This window comes from Calypte anna, chromosome 1 (genome assembly GCF_003957555.1).
Source record: "Calypte anna isolate BGI_N300 chromosome 1, bCalAnn1_v1.p, whole genome shotgun sequence".
Taxonomy (NCBI): Eukaryota; Metazoa; Chordata; class Aves; order Apodiformes; family Trochilidae; genus Calypte; species Calypte anna.
The window spans coordinates 52,937,538-52,954,960 of NC_044244.1; the positions used below are offsets into that span (position 1 = coordinate 52,937,538).

At 43.5% G+C, this 17,423-nt stretch overlaps 1 protein-coding gene and 1 non-coding gene across 2 annotated transcripts in view; one reads left to right on the top strand and one right to left on the bottom strand.

Moving 5' to 3' along the window:
• CACNG2 (calcium voltage-gated channel auxiliary subunit gamma 2) overlaps positions 1-17,423 on the top strand; it is a 53,832-nt gene that overhangs the window by 12,541 nt on the left and 23,868 nt on the right. The gene's annotated exons all lie outside the window — the stretch shown is intronic.
• Positions 16,675-16,766, bottom strand: LOC115600490. The gene has a single exon (XR_003989015.1). It is a non-coding gene; the product is annotated as a small nucleolar RNA SNORA5 (small nucleolar RNA).

Sequence of the window (17,423 nt, forward strand, 5' to 3'; positions counted from 1 at the left end):
ATTCAGAGACTAAAGAACAGTGCTTGAATGATGAAATTAAATACAAGGAATAGGTTGAAGCAACTAAAAAGTTTTACTGAATGTTACAACCTCAGGATGAATGGTTTCCCTGTGTTGGGGAGTTCATACTTTGCCACAGACAGTGGGAACATTGTAGGCAAGATAAAGTGATGGCTTAGAGTACTTTGGAGACAGCAAGAGGAGCTGATATCCAGAGGAAATAACTGAGTGAGAGACAGAGATTCCCTAATATACCATGGAAATGAAGCTCGGGGAGAGGAAATGTCCAGCAATATCTATCTCCAGGCTCCCATCTCTTCCAACTTGCTTCAGAGTCCACCTGCAGAGTGTTCCCTTTGATGGGATAGGGGGTGCTAGAGTCTGGTGTAGAAGCCTCTGTCCTAGATATTACTCAAATAATTCACCTGCCTGTAGCTTTATCAACTCAGTGTACAGAGCACAAAGAGAAATTCTAAGCTGACCTGTAAAGTAACAGAAGTGGAGACAGGAAGCTGCTCCCACAAGGGGAAAAAAAAACAAAAAACAGAACTAGGTTCCTTCACATCTTCCAGGCTGGGAGAGGTTGTGCAGTAGGCTAGACCTCTAAGTCTTCCAATGATGGGGTTGTTTACATCTCTCCTGGTCCCCTTGTGTGTCCAAAAGAAGGAACCATGTATGCCCTTCAAGGAAGAGAAAATTCACATACAAGCTCAACAGGAAAACAGGGAGAATGATATGGTCTGTCATGAAGTGCAAGGGTTTGGGGTGACAGAGCAGCTGTGAACAGGTTTGGTGTTGGAGATAAATTGGAGCTGAATGTTGCAGAGTGTCCTCCAGCTGAGACACCTCCATTGCAGCTCTACTCAATAATCTCAATGGAAACAACTAAGAGCAGAGCAGAGCAGTGCAACATTTCTGCTATTGGGAAAGGGAGCAACAAACTAATATGTCTGCCCTATAGAATGAACTTCAAGGCAGACAGCAGCACAGTACAGAGGGAAAATATGGGATTGACAGTTTTCCTAAATTTCAGGTGACCACCTAATGGTTTCGCCAATCTTCCCCAGTCATCGCTCCACTTTTCCTCTCCTCAGTCATGACTTATTCTGTGTGTTTGCAGGAAAGCATAGCTCAGGAAGGCCATGAATGGCTTTCCAGGAATTAATTCCAGGGGCTGCCTCAGATCATAGGAGAAAGGTGTTCTTCTGTGTGCTGCATCCTTACAGCTTGGCCCACATTTGCAGGAACACTGAGGGGGAAAGATAGCAGAGCAAAGCAAAGACTGTGAAAAAGAGCACTTTGAGGATGTAAAGATACCAGGGCCAGGGAACATTTATGCTTTTCTGCAGAAACTGAAGGGATTGGGTTGTTTCTGGGAGTAGACTGGCTCAGATGTGGAAGAAAGCATCTTTGCATGCTGGAAATAGAGGGACAGTTTGGGCTGGAAGGGTCTGTAGCAGCTGGAGAACATGGCTGGCCAGAAGGGAACACTAGGCAAGAGGCAACCCAGTATTTGTCCATGGCATGGCATGGGGAGGTGGTAATAATAATGCAGTGGGAATGCTGGAGATAATTGAGAAATATGGTCTGAAAGAAGAGGGTGACTCAGAGGAAACTCTAGGACTCAGAGATAGGAGGAACTTGAATTGCTGAGAGAAGCAGAAATGTCAGCTGGAGGGACAGACCTCCTCATCCATCTTCTCTGCCTTGTAGAATGGGACAGATTTTCTCCTGTCTCATGCCAGTATCTGCTACCCCTAAAAGCCTTTTCTTCCTCTCCCACCTGCTCCAGCACATGTGAGAAAGAAAGGTTCAGACAGACATAGGCAGGGCAGGGTGAATCACGCCAATTTACCAAGCCATAGACCTGCACCAATCTGGGAAGTCTGGCCAGTGCTCGCTGGCTCCATGTGGTGAAACCTAACAAAGAAAAGATAGGGAGAGGAAGAACAAAATGAGCTGGAGTGTAATATTTTTGTTCTGAATTGCTTGTGGTGAAGAGACTTAGCTGTGTAAGCAATTAAAGACAGACATGACCACCTCCTGCACTGAGTCTCTTTGCAGGTCTTACAGTTGTAAGCACGTGATCTTGTCCCACTTCTGGAGGCCTGGGGTACAGTTTTCATGGCAGATAACTCATGGCTTGGCCAGATTATCTTTAGTAAAGCAAGGGAAGCCAGACTTCATGCTCCTCTCTGGCTGATGCTCTTCAGCAGAGGGTTTCTGAGTATTTCACCTTTTGTTGCTGTTGTGACATTGCAGCTGCACCAAATGCTTCACGCAGGGTGGAAACACCCTTACACTAGACACTGTGCACAGATAAAAGCTGTCTTCCCTGTATCAAAGAAGTAACAAGCTGAGATGACAAATGACATATGAAAGGCAGCAAAGCAGAAGACAGCAAATGTGTAGAACTTTTTTTTGCATTGTTGCTTTAGACTTCAGTAAGAGGGTATTTCATCTAGAACTGACTTCACCACCTTCTCCAAAACAAGCAGAGCAGAATGCAGAACAGAGCACAGCTGCCCAGCACCAGGCAGTGCCAGAAGGAGATACCTGAATAAATCTAAGCAAGCTAGCTTAGGTATTTAAATCCCTAATGGCTACTCAAGCATGGTGCTCTGCACAGGCAGATTAGCAGCATGTCTGCGAGCTGTCAGGATGCGGCGCTTACTCAGGTGTTCAGCTTCAAAGACCCGTACGAGGTCACATTATGCTGTGGCATGGGGACCTGTAGGAAGAGCCTCTCTCCTTTCAGCCTAAAATTAATTCCCATATCCCCGTGCCTATGTGGGTGGAAGTTTTGTCCCCCCACACTTGGTAACCACAAGTGGTCTGAAAGGAATGAATTATCCCATCTCACTCTTCTCCTGTGGAAGGGGTACTGTATTATTTGGGGTTCTGGAAGGGAGCTTCGTCCCCAACTACTTGAGAAATCTAGAGCCAGGAGATGCCATCACAGCTGGATTTCTCCTTTGCAGTTTTAGCAGTCAGGGTTGAAGGACACAGAGACTAATCTCCATGTGACCTGCAGATCCTGTCCTTTCACATGAGGGCTGAAGCTTGCTGAAGAGGCAATGCTGGAATGCTTTCGCCCATGTGGTATCTGCCCTGGGGATACCCGGCCACTTCCGTCTCTAGGGTTGTCACCACTGAAAATTCATTGGATTCATGACAAAACTGCAGGATTTACCAGCAAAGAAATAGTTTGTTCAGAAAATAAATAAAATCTGATCTGGAGGTGGTAATTTACTCAGGCACCCAAGAGATCACTTATTCTGAGTATCTTGTTTAATTCTCACTGAGACTGCTAGTTTTCTGTCATTCTTGATCTTAGTTTTCTTGGGAAAAGGTAGAATATATTACATGGCCTTTCCCCCATAATAAAAACAAAGAAAAATCTCAAGGAGAGGAAAGCTCCATGGCCATCACTTCACTGAGCTGCAGCACAGCAGGGACAGAGGTTGAACCCACATCCAAAGAAATTCTTAGGGCCTATATGAAGCCCTGCTCGTCTTTGAGATCCATGTGAATAATGAGATCTCTGCAACAGATACACAGCCAGTAGCTTTTCCCAAATAATGAACTAATCAGAAACACTAAAAATAGGCTGCATTGGAACATCAGCTCAGCCATTTGGAATGTAGAGCAAACGGCACTGAATGTGTTTAATGAAGTGAAAGGGCTTTGTTTTTAATCACTGAGCTATTGATAAATTGTTGATAGGTGATCAAATGTGGGCTTTGCTTTCAGATGTTGTGACTTTATGAACCTGCCAAGACCCTCTTGAGCCACCCTTGTTCCTTTCAGTGCTAATGTAGTACGACTTCCTGCCCTTTTCAGGACCTAAAATAAGAATAATTGTAATGTCATCTTTTTTATTTTTTCCGGATAACAAACATTTAGCCTCTGGGCCAGTGATCAATTTTCAAGAATAAATGTTCATAGTTGTACAAAATCAGACCCTGGGAACTCAGTCGGATATATGAGAGAGGATGACAAGATGGGAGGCAGATCAGTTCACATCTCTACATGCTGTTTTGAGAATAACACCAGGGCATTAGATTAAAAGGATGGTGAGAGCAAATGAGTGAGGATCTGGTTCTTAATTGTACAGCAGCAAAACCAGTGGGGAATCAGGGTAGAGCCTATGGCTGAAGAGGAATTTCATTTTCATGCAGGGAAGGAAGTAAGCTGGGATCTCATGGATGTTAGGAACAAGCAAAAAGAATTAGGGAAACTGAGGCTCTAATAGGAATAAATACGTCTGCTTTCAGGTTTGAGGCAACACTATTGAACCAGTTTAGTTCATAATAGACCCTACTGGATGTCCTTCACATGTGGACTATGTCTTCCAGCATGTCTGATTCATACTCAGTCCAGAATGCAAGAGAAGAAGAGCCTTAGCCTCCTGTCAGAGTCCCATGTCACTGAACTTAAGTCATCCAGTGTTTCCCCTATGTACAGGAATTTAAGCAAAATTCTTTGTTGTTTTATGTTATTCAGTGGTGTGAAACAACTAGAACTAATTTGAGGACCAAGCTCTATGTCTACACTGTGGCTGACATATGTTAATACATTAGTGATTTTAGTGGGTAGTCTGCTCTGCACCTTGAAGCTATCTTTACTTTTCCTTCCAGTGAAGCAGAACCACAGTGTCTTTCTCATGGTCTGCAGGAAATCTCACCCCATATTTGAGGCTTGGTTTACAACAATGTGTTTTATCTCTGGTTTGCCCAGTATGTACAGACCTTAACTGTTCTGTGTTAGTGTTATTGGGGTGGGGGACATCATTCAACCTGTACTAAGCTGTATTTAATGTAATAATGAGTTCAATGAGCATTTGTATTCTGATCATAAACCCACAAATTATTCAAGTCTATCCTATTAGGAACCAGATTTTCCTTTTAACCTCAACTGCAAACCAGCTCTTCATCCATTACAACACGCCAGCACCTTTAGGGTGATGAGAACAGCAGAAAAGCCTAAGTGGGTTGCTAGAAAGTGCTACAAGTAAAATAGAGATGTCTTTCATTAGTGTTGGGAGGACTGACCATTCTTTAATTGGATGAATCACCCAATGGGTGTGTTCCTGAAGCCAATCAGAGCGTGCCAGTTCAGTAGAGCCACAGTGAGCAGCGCTGTGCTGCATCATCCAGCATTCTCCGGTGAGTGATTAAATCCATGTCATTTGTAATAAATCAAATGTTGTCATGGGGTCAATCTGGTGGGTCATGCTAGGTTATGGTGGTGATTTCACACTGGTTATATCAGGTACTGCTGTGTCATATGGGGTTTTGCTGGGTCATGGGGTCGTGCTGAGTTCCTTAGATATCTTCTCTTGAACTCACCAGTAGCCCTGCTGGAGTAGGTCAGGGGAAAGAGGAGAAAGGCTGTGTAGCCTTCTGGCACACCTAGTTACAGCCTCTTCTAATGGATGAAGTATCTCTTCCCTGGAAAATGTGCATTTGTCTTGTTTATTAGTTTAAAGAATCATTGTGACTTTTGGGATTTGTCCCCTCCAAAACAACACCTGCCCAAGGCCCAAAGATCTAATCTTGAGCCAATTACTTTTTTTTTCCAGAACAGAAAACATCACACTCTTTGACTTAATTATATCGCTGCCTGACTCCATAGAGTGAGAAAGAGACCCTGCCCTCTGCTACCATCACTGTACATTGCTGGTTTAAGTGTCTACTTGGGGACCATCTTATTATAGGGAAACTCCCACACAGCCAAGAAATGCATAAACCTCCCCTCAATTAAGAGAGATGGCCAGAGGAACAAAACTACAAGTAACAAGAAATCATGTTCCAGGTGTCTCTAGCTTCACTGGTATCTTGTTTTGAGCTATGATTTGTCAAGTATATGTTGGAACAGCCCTGAGGTGACTCTAATATGCATCAGAAACTAAGCCAATCTCTTCTGGTCTGATGGTCAGAAAAACACAAATGCAGCATAGGCCACCCTTAATGCCCACACCATCCATCCTGCTTGAGATACCACTGAGAAAGCTGGAATCCCCAGCTTCAGTAGAGATGTCCCCTTGAATGGCAAGAATTTAAAATGTTGACCTCTTGATGCAGAGCAAGACTATTGTAGGATTTTTTTAAAGATAAGTATGGCCTTCTTTGAGGTCTGCATAGTAAGCTGAGTAGTAACTGGTGCTTGCTTCCACAGAGAAGGAACATAAGAATAGTCTCAATAACATTTTTAAACGTCTCAAAATAAATTTATTTTCCATGACACACATGGCACCTCCAGAATAGAGAGTGGCAGATTGTATGGAAGTTTTACTGGTACCAATCAGGATGACATTTCCAACCCACTAGTGCCATCGCTGGTCAGGTAAACAAAGAAATAACAGATGATTTACTGAAAGCAATGTCCCATTTTTCATAAGCAAAAACAGTGCTGCTGTTGCTGAGGTTTCAACTTGTGCTTTCTATGCATTCCACGGCTGTTGTCTGCTCACAGCACCAAAAGTCATTCTGTTAGTGCATGGGTTTTCACTTCTTGATGCATTTCATCACTCAGTGTCCTGGGAGGAAAAGAAAATGCTCCCATGCCCATTCTATATGTGGAAAAATTTGGACACAGGAAGGTTAAGTGGTTAGCCAACTATACACAGAGATTGCAGCAGAGCTGAACTTACTTTTTGCCAGGTCCTAAGTCCATATCCAGCTCATTCCACCATCCTTCCAGAGAGCTGTTTATCTGGCCCCACTGCCCATCACACCACAGAAAGGCATTGCCTGTTTTCCAAGAGTGAGGCATATAGATGATGTCTAAAATACAACAGAAATATCATGGATTGCAATCAGTAATGTATTAGAGCCAATTCAGGCTCTACAATGCTTTTTGCATGCTCCCAGATTCTTTGAACATGGGAGGTCTCTGCAGGAGCCACATCAGATCTTGCTGATCTTCTGTTGGAGTCAGTGAGTGAGCCAGGAAAAAAGTTATTCCCTCTGCAATTGAAATCAAACTCATACTTTCCTCAGAGGAGCTATTTTAAGTCATTCATTATTATCTTTCTTCTCTCCAATGTAAAGCCCATTTGATACTCAAAGGTTGTTAGAACCAAAGGAGAAAGAGAGAACACTGGGGTATTGGTCTGGTTGCAGTTGCAGACTTACTTGGTATCTAAAAGAGATTAAAAAAAAAAAAAAACAGGCCACATCTATAATGCTTTGAGTGAGATGAAGAAAACAGCAAAGGAAAAAAGAAAAAGAAAATCCATGCTGTTGAAGTCTTGGGCAGTGTCAGGGAAGAAAGGCCTGAAGTTGACATACTGGGTCAAATCCACAGCTACTACAAGTGAGCATAAACCACTGATCCTTTCATTTGGTGACGATGTGTGTGAGGCTAAGACGCCGATTAGCTCATTTAACCTTTGTGATATAAGAAAGATCTACTACTGAATTCCTGTGTACATCTTCAACAGATGGTATTTAAAAGCAGCAACAGTCACTGTGGGTGCCTTTCCATGTCTTGCTGGATTCCATCCTTCTCAGGCTTCCCATGCCAGTTGTAACTCACCTGGAGAAATTTTCAGGTGTGTTTTTCTGCTGCAAAAGCAAGGTATGGAAATACATCCACATTAACTTGCCACTTCAGACAGCTTCACATGTGTGATGTGTTGCAGGCAAAGACATAGGTTGGCACCTCACATTGCTTGCTTTCTTCTATATACCAGCATGAAGAATCATCTCACCATCATCCACCTATTTGCTTCTCCACCTGCTTGCCTGTGGCTTTTTTCCTTCCTCATTCATGTTCAGCAGGTGCCTTCAGTTCTCAAACATGTTTCTAGATCTCCCCCAATGTCAGTTGTGGAGCTAAAAAGGTATTTCCTGAATTTGATTGATCAAGTTGTCACAAACGTGGCTGGGAGCCATTTATTGGACACTTGCTACTGCAGAATCCAGCTGCTGAGTTTCCAATGTTTTTTAGCCTTTGGAGTATAAAAAGAGAGAAAAGCACTACACCTGACTGGGCATCTCCAGGGATGCCTGAGGGTCACAGAGCCTTTATCGACCATCTCCTCTCCTGAGATCTTGACCTGCTACTGCAGTTGCCACTCCCTGTGGGCTTGCACAGCTTCCCCAGACAACTTAAAGGCAGCCTTTCACAGATTCCTACCAGGAGGCATGAGCTTTCTGGCTTACACTTTACTCCATCAGGCACTGCCAAATGTAACAAAGGGGTGATAAAAATGAACTTTTCACATAATGTCCAAACCCAGCATCTCTCAGGGAACATATATCATGAGAAAACAACAAACACAGTATCCCCACCCACCAGTACCTCTCCCTTTGACTCAGAGGTGGATCAGATTGCCAGCTCATAATTTGTCTTTTTTAAATGTGGTTATTCCCTTTACTAAATTAGGCTTTTTCTTTCAAAGACTATTCACTCCCCTTTGTGCCATCCCTTCTCTCCTTGATGAAGTTCCCTGTTTTGTTAGCCAAGTCTCTTAAATCCTTTCCATCCTTACTTGGCTTGGTTCAGCTTTTTTAAATCATGGAATCATATCATAGAATCACAGATGGTTTGCATTCGAAGGGACCTTAATGATCGTGGGCATGGGCAGGGACACCTCCCACTAGACCAGGTTGCTCCAAGCCCTATCCGGCCTGGCCTTGAACACTTACAAGGACAGGGGCAGCCACAACTTCCCTGGGCAACCTGTGCCAGTGTCTCACCACCCTCATAGGGAAGAATTTCTTTATTATGTCTTCCTAATCCACCCTCTTCCAGTTTAAAGCCATTTCCCCTTGTCCTATCACTATGTGCCCTTTACAAGAAGTCCCAGCTTTCCTGTAGGTTTTTTTCAGGTACTGGAACGTACCTAGGCCTCAACAATCCCACCACCCCTGTCTTCAGTCTTAGTTGTCACCCATCAAATTGGCTCAAGGACCAGCTGCTGTCAATGACATATGAAGGACTCTTTTGCCCAACAGTGAGCAGACATCCACACTAAAACAACTCCCATAGTGACAGCAGTGTAGTGACACTGTGACATCAAGGAGAGTGCACAACTCACAATGAGGTCCCACATCAACATGAGGCTCAGGACCAGCTGTTCAACAGCTGGAACCCAAGGAAGAGGCATTTAAACCAAGTGCTATTCTAGTAGTGTTGCAGGCTCAATAAGTACAATGACTTTGAAAGCAGAGATATTTATCTCAACAAGCAAGTGCAGCCTTCAGCTGCTCATCTGGCAAGCGTTGAAAGGTTGGTTCTGGAGGACATCTGACCACTTAGATCTCCAACTTTTGAAGTTCCTTACACAGGAGCTTGAGGACACTGGTTATCTTCTGGGTGCCATATTAGCCAGGATATATACTGTGCACACAATGCACAGCATAACCTGCATGGTTTTATAGAGGGAAATAGGTGAAAATACGGTGCCATTTGTGGTTGCAACTCAGCAGACGCTCCATTTGCACAGCACAATTTATGAGCCATTCTGCAGTATGATTTAAAGGGTAGAGGACAGAGTGCTTTGGTCTCCTCAGGGACAGAAAGCTAAGGGAAGGCTTCCCATGAACAGGCAGTGAATGCAGCTTCTGGTAGGGGACAGAATCTTCCTAAGCTGACAAGCCCACACACAGACCAATGCACAGATCACCCTTGGAGTAAGGATGACTCGGTGGACTCCTATTATAAATGGTCCTTGGCTAACAACATAGACACAGTAAATTATGGCTCTTCCTGCATTACTGAATAATCTTTAGTAGGTTGAATTGTCCATAAATCTATTGCTGTTCTTTGGATACAGGTGTGAATCCAAGGACTCTCTGACTCTTAAAATGATGAAGTTTGGCAAGCAGAAATCACTTTTAAATCAAGGATTCACTCTTCTCTCATTTAAATACTTCAGGAAGTGGTGACGCACTTACAGGAAGTTAAGAGCTGATTCTGGTAAACTGGGCTGATATAACTTGCCATTTTCAGAGTGGGATGAAACACATGGCAATTATAATGCAAGAAGCTTTATGAGGATGTAATGCTTAAAAGCTGATTAGGAAAAAGAGGGACTTGGCATCCGATTCGGAAGGGTAGTAGAGGGAGGGATGGCTGCATGGCAGGACTCCTGTTGGTGTATGAATGTCTGCACCATGGTAGCATTGTTATCCCCTTCTTGTCCTGACAATATACAGTCAATGGCACTTCAGGAGGTGGGTGGGGGACATCTGGTTAATGAGGAACAGATGGACATCATCGGACTGCACTATACCTGCTCTTTCCTTGGCTGTTCCCTCCCTCTCTCTCCAATTTCTCCCCTGCAGCTGAGCTCTTCCTTCTCCTTTCTTTTAATTGGGAAAGAGTATTCATGTGCTCCTGAGAAAGAGCAACGGGTGGCTGTGGTCAGAGCCAGGTGCAATACCAGAAAACGCAATTAGGAAATAGCTGTAGCATGTGCCTTTCTCTGGAGTCCATATACACTGTGCTCATCCCTACTTACTGCATCCCTTTCCCACTCCATCATGACAGTGAGTGATGGAGGCTGCTTTCCCATGTGCCATTTTTTTAATATTACTTGTAGAATGACTTGAGAAGGACTTTCTTGAAGCCCATTCTTTTGGCAGTTTACCTCACTATGAACATGTGTGCATTTACCCCTCCTGGCTCTCCACTCCTTAGTTTGTGGAGATGATTTTTAGTCAAGGTACAATGATCTGAGCCAGCAACCTGAATTTCCCTTCCATCTTTCTGGCTGCCTCACAGCACATACGTGGGATTTGTGTCTGTGCTCGTGCACTCTCAACTACTGAGCCAGGAAAGTGGCACCCACTCCCATAATAATCTGAAAAGTTGAATACAAACTACATCCTGAGAGAAACACAAGCTCCCAAAGGCCTCTGCATCTCAGTCTCAGAGTAGACTAAAGAGCATTCCTAGATGAGCTTTTACAAAAGAAATCTTCCAAAAATCCCTGTGTTCCAACTAATGCTGACAAAATAGCAAAATAATTCCTATCAGATTCCAATTGGCTTTCATTAATACTGGTGGCTTTCACTGAGTTTTTCTTCCTGTGAAATTTGACAGAAAAGTCAGTCCCTAAACCCCTTCTCACTCCTTAGAGCATTTTTATTTCACTACAGTTATAACTGCTCAGTTACAGACTTGGACTGATCTCTCAGGTTCAGTTTCATGACGTGCTCATGCTGCATCAGGACAAGGATTTCCACCTCTCACTCACCAAATATTTTAATGTGGGTGAGCAAAGTTCCCTGAAGCAGTCCCTTTCAGGGGCATCAAGCAGAGCTATAGCCATCAGTCCATCTGTGCTACCTTCTTCTGTGTCTCTAGTCTGAGAGCTGTTACAGTGTCCCAAAATGGGATTAATTTTCTGAGTAGCTCTGTTTTGGATAAAAGGTCTCCATATTCTTGCTGTGGTCCTTTTCCAGCTGCCTTTGAGACACATTGGATTTTACATATAAGGCACAGCATGAACGAGGAAGGAGAACTTCAAAGAAGGATGATTTAGGTTGAGTGAGGTGGAAACCAAGTTAATTCACTTGACCTGATCATTTCAATGAGGAAAATGGACTGAACCCTCACTGTATTCTCACCATAGCACACAAATGCTGAGTTAGCATCCAGATCTATCTTCTGCCAGGATTCTGACTTTATGGGCAACTCGGAAGTGTTATTCAATACGCATCCCAGCCAAAGCATCATAACTATATTTGATTGTCCTTGGCTTTCCTTCCAAGGTATTTTCCATACTCCCTCTCTTTCTGCCTTTTCCCAAACAAGCCCTTACTTCTCTCTGGGGAGTTAACAAGCATATTCTGACACAGTGAGTTAGCAATACCTCAGCAGCCATATGGAGTCCAACAACTACTGGCAGGATGGGGCAACTACACAAAAAGCCTGTTCATCTTTCTCCTTTTGCCATTCATCAGAGATTGGACCACACTTTATTTTGTATGACCCCTTGGGACTCTCTTCCTGCTTGGATCATTTCCTTCATTACAGAAGATGAATGAAGATCCTGATACCCACACAAGTAGCCTCTGAAATCCAGACTGCTAAGACTGCCTTTAAACTAACCTTTTCTACAAGCTAATGAGCATGGCAACACAATTCAGGGACACTAAGGATCCCATCCAGAAGTCCTCAGGGGGAGATTGTGCTCAGCCATCCCTGGCAGCTAATGTCCAGGTTTCACCATGCACATACCAACGAGTCTGTCAGGCCAGTCAGTGATAACACTTTGCATCCACTTGACTGGCTGTACTCTTCTTGTTTCCTCTTAGATTCTTTCCTCAAACACATCTCAAATCTTTCCTTGGACACATTCCATGGAATAACAATTCTTTATGAAGCCCTCTGCCCCCAGGAGAAATATTTTCCCAAGGTCACTGATGATTCAGTGAGTTGGGGTGGTCTGAAAGTTTCTTACCAGCATAACCTCTCTGTTTGTTAGCTCCCATCCCCTCAACTTCAAGGTGCAAGTCTTGGCAATAACACTGTCTTCAGCGTTCCACCTCCAAATAGCCTTCCATCTGCTGAAGACTGAAAATCGGTGTCAGTGCACCTGAACCTGTTCCCTTGCAGGGAGATATTCTATGCACTGCCCCAGATTTGTCAAGTCCATTATGAAGAATCCTGTTGTGCAGAACTTCGATTCAAGACACACTGCTTTGTAAGATAAATGCAGCTTGAAAGTGTGCAGCTGCATTCCTAGAGAAAAGGGCTACAAATCCCCAGAGACCCTCGAAGGTCCAAGGTAGCTGCAGTCATGACCTCATTGCCTGCACCAGTCTCATCAGTGCAGTAATGGAATGAACTTGTGAAAGCCTCACTGGAGAAGGGACAAACCCAATAATCCAAATCATCTCACCCACAGCAAGTGCATGGCCAGAAATGACCTGGTGTGCCTCTGAGGAAACCTTATACCCAAGGCTAGAGAAAGAAAGGAAATGGGGTTTGCTGGTGGTTTTAAGAGTCAGTGGATTTTGGATTCTTGCTGTAATTTCTTGTGAAATACAAGTTGATTTATTACTTGCCAACGGAATGCAGCAACATCCAGTGAAGTGCATTGCTTTTTGGCTGTTGAAACTCTTGGCTGCTGGAAGGAACCCAATTTTCCTGTTTCGTGCACAGCATTTCCCAAATGTGGTGGGACCTGTGGTCACCCCAAGCTGCATAAACCTCTCCCAGCCCAAATTAGAGCTCAGTTTCAATTTGTTCTTCTGACTCAGTTTCACTGGTAAGTTGGAAATAATCATTCACCTTAGCTGAAGTCTGAGTTTCCATCCCAAAATGTTTTCAGAGGCTTACCAGTTATGAAGAACAGACTGACCAGTCAATGAGCTGGAACACTCATCCTTTTCAGAATAGTAGAGAAGTCTCTTTTACTTTAAAATATCGTGCACTGACAGAAGCCTGTCAATATGTTGCCAGTCTGAGAAAGTCTGTTTTTCACTATACATGGTTTTTGATCATCTCATTCCTTTTCTCCTTGTTCTAGTTACAACACAAGTTCAGCAACTGGATCCTGCGGTAGGATGAAATTTTAGAGTCATATACACTCATAGGTATTTATTGTCTGGCCATTATTATGCTGTGTCTGTATTTTAGCACTAGCTTGTCAGGCTTTGCAATGACATAGCACTGACTTTCACCTCTGGTTGTGGTTGTTTAGATACACCCTCCAACCAGAGGGCTGGGGTGTGGGGGTTGGGAGAGAAAAGGTCAGTCAGATAATTATGTGAAGTTTGAATTGTAACCTCACTGAAGCATTCTGGTAGGAAGGGATCTCACAAAGTCTCCCGTCCAACCTACTGCTCAAAGCAGGCTGGGACTGTTTGCTCAGGGCTTTATCCAGCTGGGGCCTTATCCCATCAGAACTTCAAATGAGTGTGATACATCACTGCAGAACAGCCATGCCCATACCTTCAGAGGTATACAGTTTTTTAAAAATTAATGCTTTCATTTTAGCAGTTTGTGCATCACACCTTTAAACTTATCCTGACTCCTCAGTCTATCAGACCTCAGAGATACTGATCAAGAATGGAAAATAGCCCATCTTAGATCTCAAATCAATATAAGCTGTAAGCCCTGCTTATATATTTGTATATACTTGTAAGAAAGCTAAAGGAAGCACCTTGTATGACTTTTCCTAGGTGATGCACACAAGAAGAGAGAAAGCAGTGCCTCACCTCCCTTACCTACTAGGGAGTAGTCAGAGACTAAGAGATGTAGGACAACGTGGTCTGCAGTATCAAGGTCCTTGGGAGCTCAGTGTGTGCATGCTGGAGGCTGTGAGCCCAGGGGAACATCTTTCATGCCTCTTTGTACCAGTAGGTGAAATCCCACGCACCCTATTTCTAGTCCCTTCTGTCCTGGGGATGAGCAGACTGATCTTCGTGAGCCACCTCTCATAGGCTTCTGCACATATAACAGGAACTTATGTCTTTCTGATGGTAAGAGTCTTCAGGGTTAGTGTGAAGGAATCACCATCTCATAACCCATCTGGGCCATCCTCAGAGTCCTGGGAGCAGGAGTTAATGTCTGGACCCAGTGAAGTAATCTCTGGTCAGCATGGATGATGCTGGGTTTGGATTCTTGGACAGTATTAAATGTCCTGAAAAATATTTTTGATATCCCATTTGTTTGGCTCCTTACCCAGAAAACTGTAAAGCAGCTCAGGGAGTTTGCTGGTCTCATCATGCAGAGCAAATTGGACAGGAAAGTTTCAACAGCAACACCAACCAATTCAACTGTTCCAGATAACAAGTTTTGCTTCCTAAACATGACAAGGGATCCTGGTCCCCATGTGCTGAGGATCTATTGCTGCAGGTCTCAGAGCTGCAAAACTGTGTCAGCCAGGGCTGTTCAATAGTTCAGTGTCCTGTTGGACAAATGAGAGGATGAGAAACACAGTAAAAGGCAATCTGAGGCCACGTGACTGTCTGTCAGCCAATGCCACCCTTCTGGAAAACCCAGGGTTGTAATTAGAAACAGTAAGTATTTCATGAAGCAGTATTTCCTACTGTAATACTTGTTAGATAAACAAATAGAATTTTAAAAAGGGCTTTAGGGTCTCCTACTGTGATGCATGCTAGACAAACACATACAAAAATCTTCAGGCAGGCCCACTGGATCTATTCCACTCAGATCCTGCAGCCACAAGGGCCTTCCCAAACTCCCAGATCCTGGGAGGAGGCTGCACCTCTGAGTGGTATTGCACAGTGATAGGGATGCAAACAGCTCTTTGCAGACCCTTGGTAACAACTTGGGCCTCTTGTATTATCAGAAACTTCCCTCTAATCTTTGATGTAGCACTGGCTGGATTGGTCACAGGCATCTCCTTTTTCCATCACCTCCTGTAATTCCTTGCATGCACACTTATGAGTTACTGTTAATCCCACTTTCCTGGAGTTCACTGTCCAGGCCAGCTAGGAAATGGGGCTATGTCAGAGAGAGATACTGTACTCCACACTTACTGCTGTGCAGCCAGAGGAACCCAGTCAAATTACTTTGCAAATGGCCCCAAATTTGCTTGCTTGTATTCACTGGTACACCCCATGGCACTGAATGTCACATAAGGCAAATGAGCACTTGGTGTTCTGCTGGCTGTGAAATGTGTGTGATTCCCAGGGCTGCTAATCAGTTTCATAGTTGGCTTATAATCTATATGTTAGGCATGTAATGGTGTAGAGTAGTGTGATTGATCTAGAGCTAGATGTGGTGGCTCTGACATCTCTGTCATCTCTCTTTTAAATAGTTCATCAGATGTTTGCAGCAGAAGTTTCCAATACCAACTTTATTTACCCGCGGCCATTACTTTGCACTGCAGCCATTTCACTGCACACAACCTCTGGGATTTAATTCCAGGACTTCTACACTCAGGAGAAAAGGCCTTTCATCCACTGAGATACAAAAGCAGTTTGACTGTCTCGGATGGAGAAGACGGAAGTTTATACCTAATAAAAATGCCAGCAAACCATAAGTATTTGGCTGCATTCACAGCTTGAGCTGAGTGAATTGGAGGCAGTGTGAGATGCTGTAATGTGTCATTTTTTCTGTCCTGCCAGCACATAACTCACACAACTTAAACTACCTTAACTACCGCTGGTCACCCCACACTTGTCCTTTGCTGGCCAATAAACAGGATAGTGATGTGGGGATCCTAATAGCACCTGTAAGTCTACCCTGTGCTACAACAGCACCATTCTTGCAGCAGCTGAGGGCAGAATCATGGCTGGGTAGGCCAGTAATTGAAAAAGCTGATCTATTTCCACCAGAAAAAGGTAGCAATTCATACCCTCTACCTATCATTGCCCTTAAGTATTGATCCTCCAGTCGCATTTTCTTTGTTAAATGGCTTAATTCATCAAGGAGGGATTCTGCAGTTGCAGTCAAACCAGGACTGAGCATATACGTGGAGCAAGAAGTGTATGTGACCTGAATTTTGGAGTAGCTGCTAAGGCTACCCTTGTAATGAAAATCGGCGTGCCACGTCTCCTGCTGTTGGTGAAGTCCTCCCATTTGAAGGGACAGGCTATGCTCTGATGGGCCTGCTGTCAGGTTGTTGTATCTTACTTTGCAAAAATTATGTGGCTGTTATCAGATGGGAAAAGGAGCTAGGTTTTTTGGTAAATAGCACATAAAATTTTTGTGTGCGATCATTCAGTTTACTCTAAACAAATTTGTCTCTATTGTGTTCCCACTCTATTTGTCTGCCTTCTGTGACAGTTCCAGCAACATTTTTACTGGCACTGATTTTCACTCAAACAGCAACATTTAAGTGAACATGTTTGTAAAAAGTGAATCTATAATCAAAAAGCATTCACTTTGATGAGACACTACTATTAATGAGCTAAAGCCACTACGTAATTGTTACTGGAAATTTTTGTCTGAAAGAAACTTCAAATTTACACAACGTGACAAGAGCTGCAAAAGTATTTGGTTTCCTGACATGTTTTTGATAAGTTTTTTCTTTTGGTAGGGCAATGGCAATGAAAACATTTTCCATTTCCAGTTGTTGGTGTAGGATAAAAGTCATTTAGTGTATGTGTCCAGGCAGAACAGAACTTAATTTCACATCTCATGTACTTAAAGCAATGCCAGTAGAAATGGATTGGCAAACAAATCAGAGGCTGAATTGCCCTTTTATTGTCAAAAAATGGCAATCAACAACCAAATTAAGGGAAATTATTATTTTCCTCCAAGAACTATTTGAAAACAGGTGGGAGTAGGGTTAATAGTTTTGAGGGAGCAAGTATGTCCCAGGGTATTCAAAAGAGGAGGGCTTTCTGCTCATCATGTATGGAATTGTGCTTTTACATTGCTTTTCAATCCCATCTTTTGTAACACTTGTACTGTGTGCCAGAAGAGCACAGGCTGGCCTGGGTTCACAGTGGAAAAATACAAGAATAAAGTTTAAAAAAAGAATT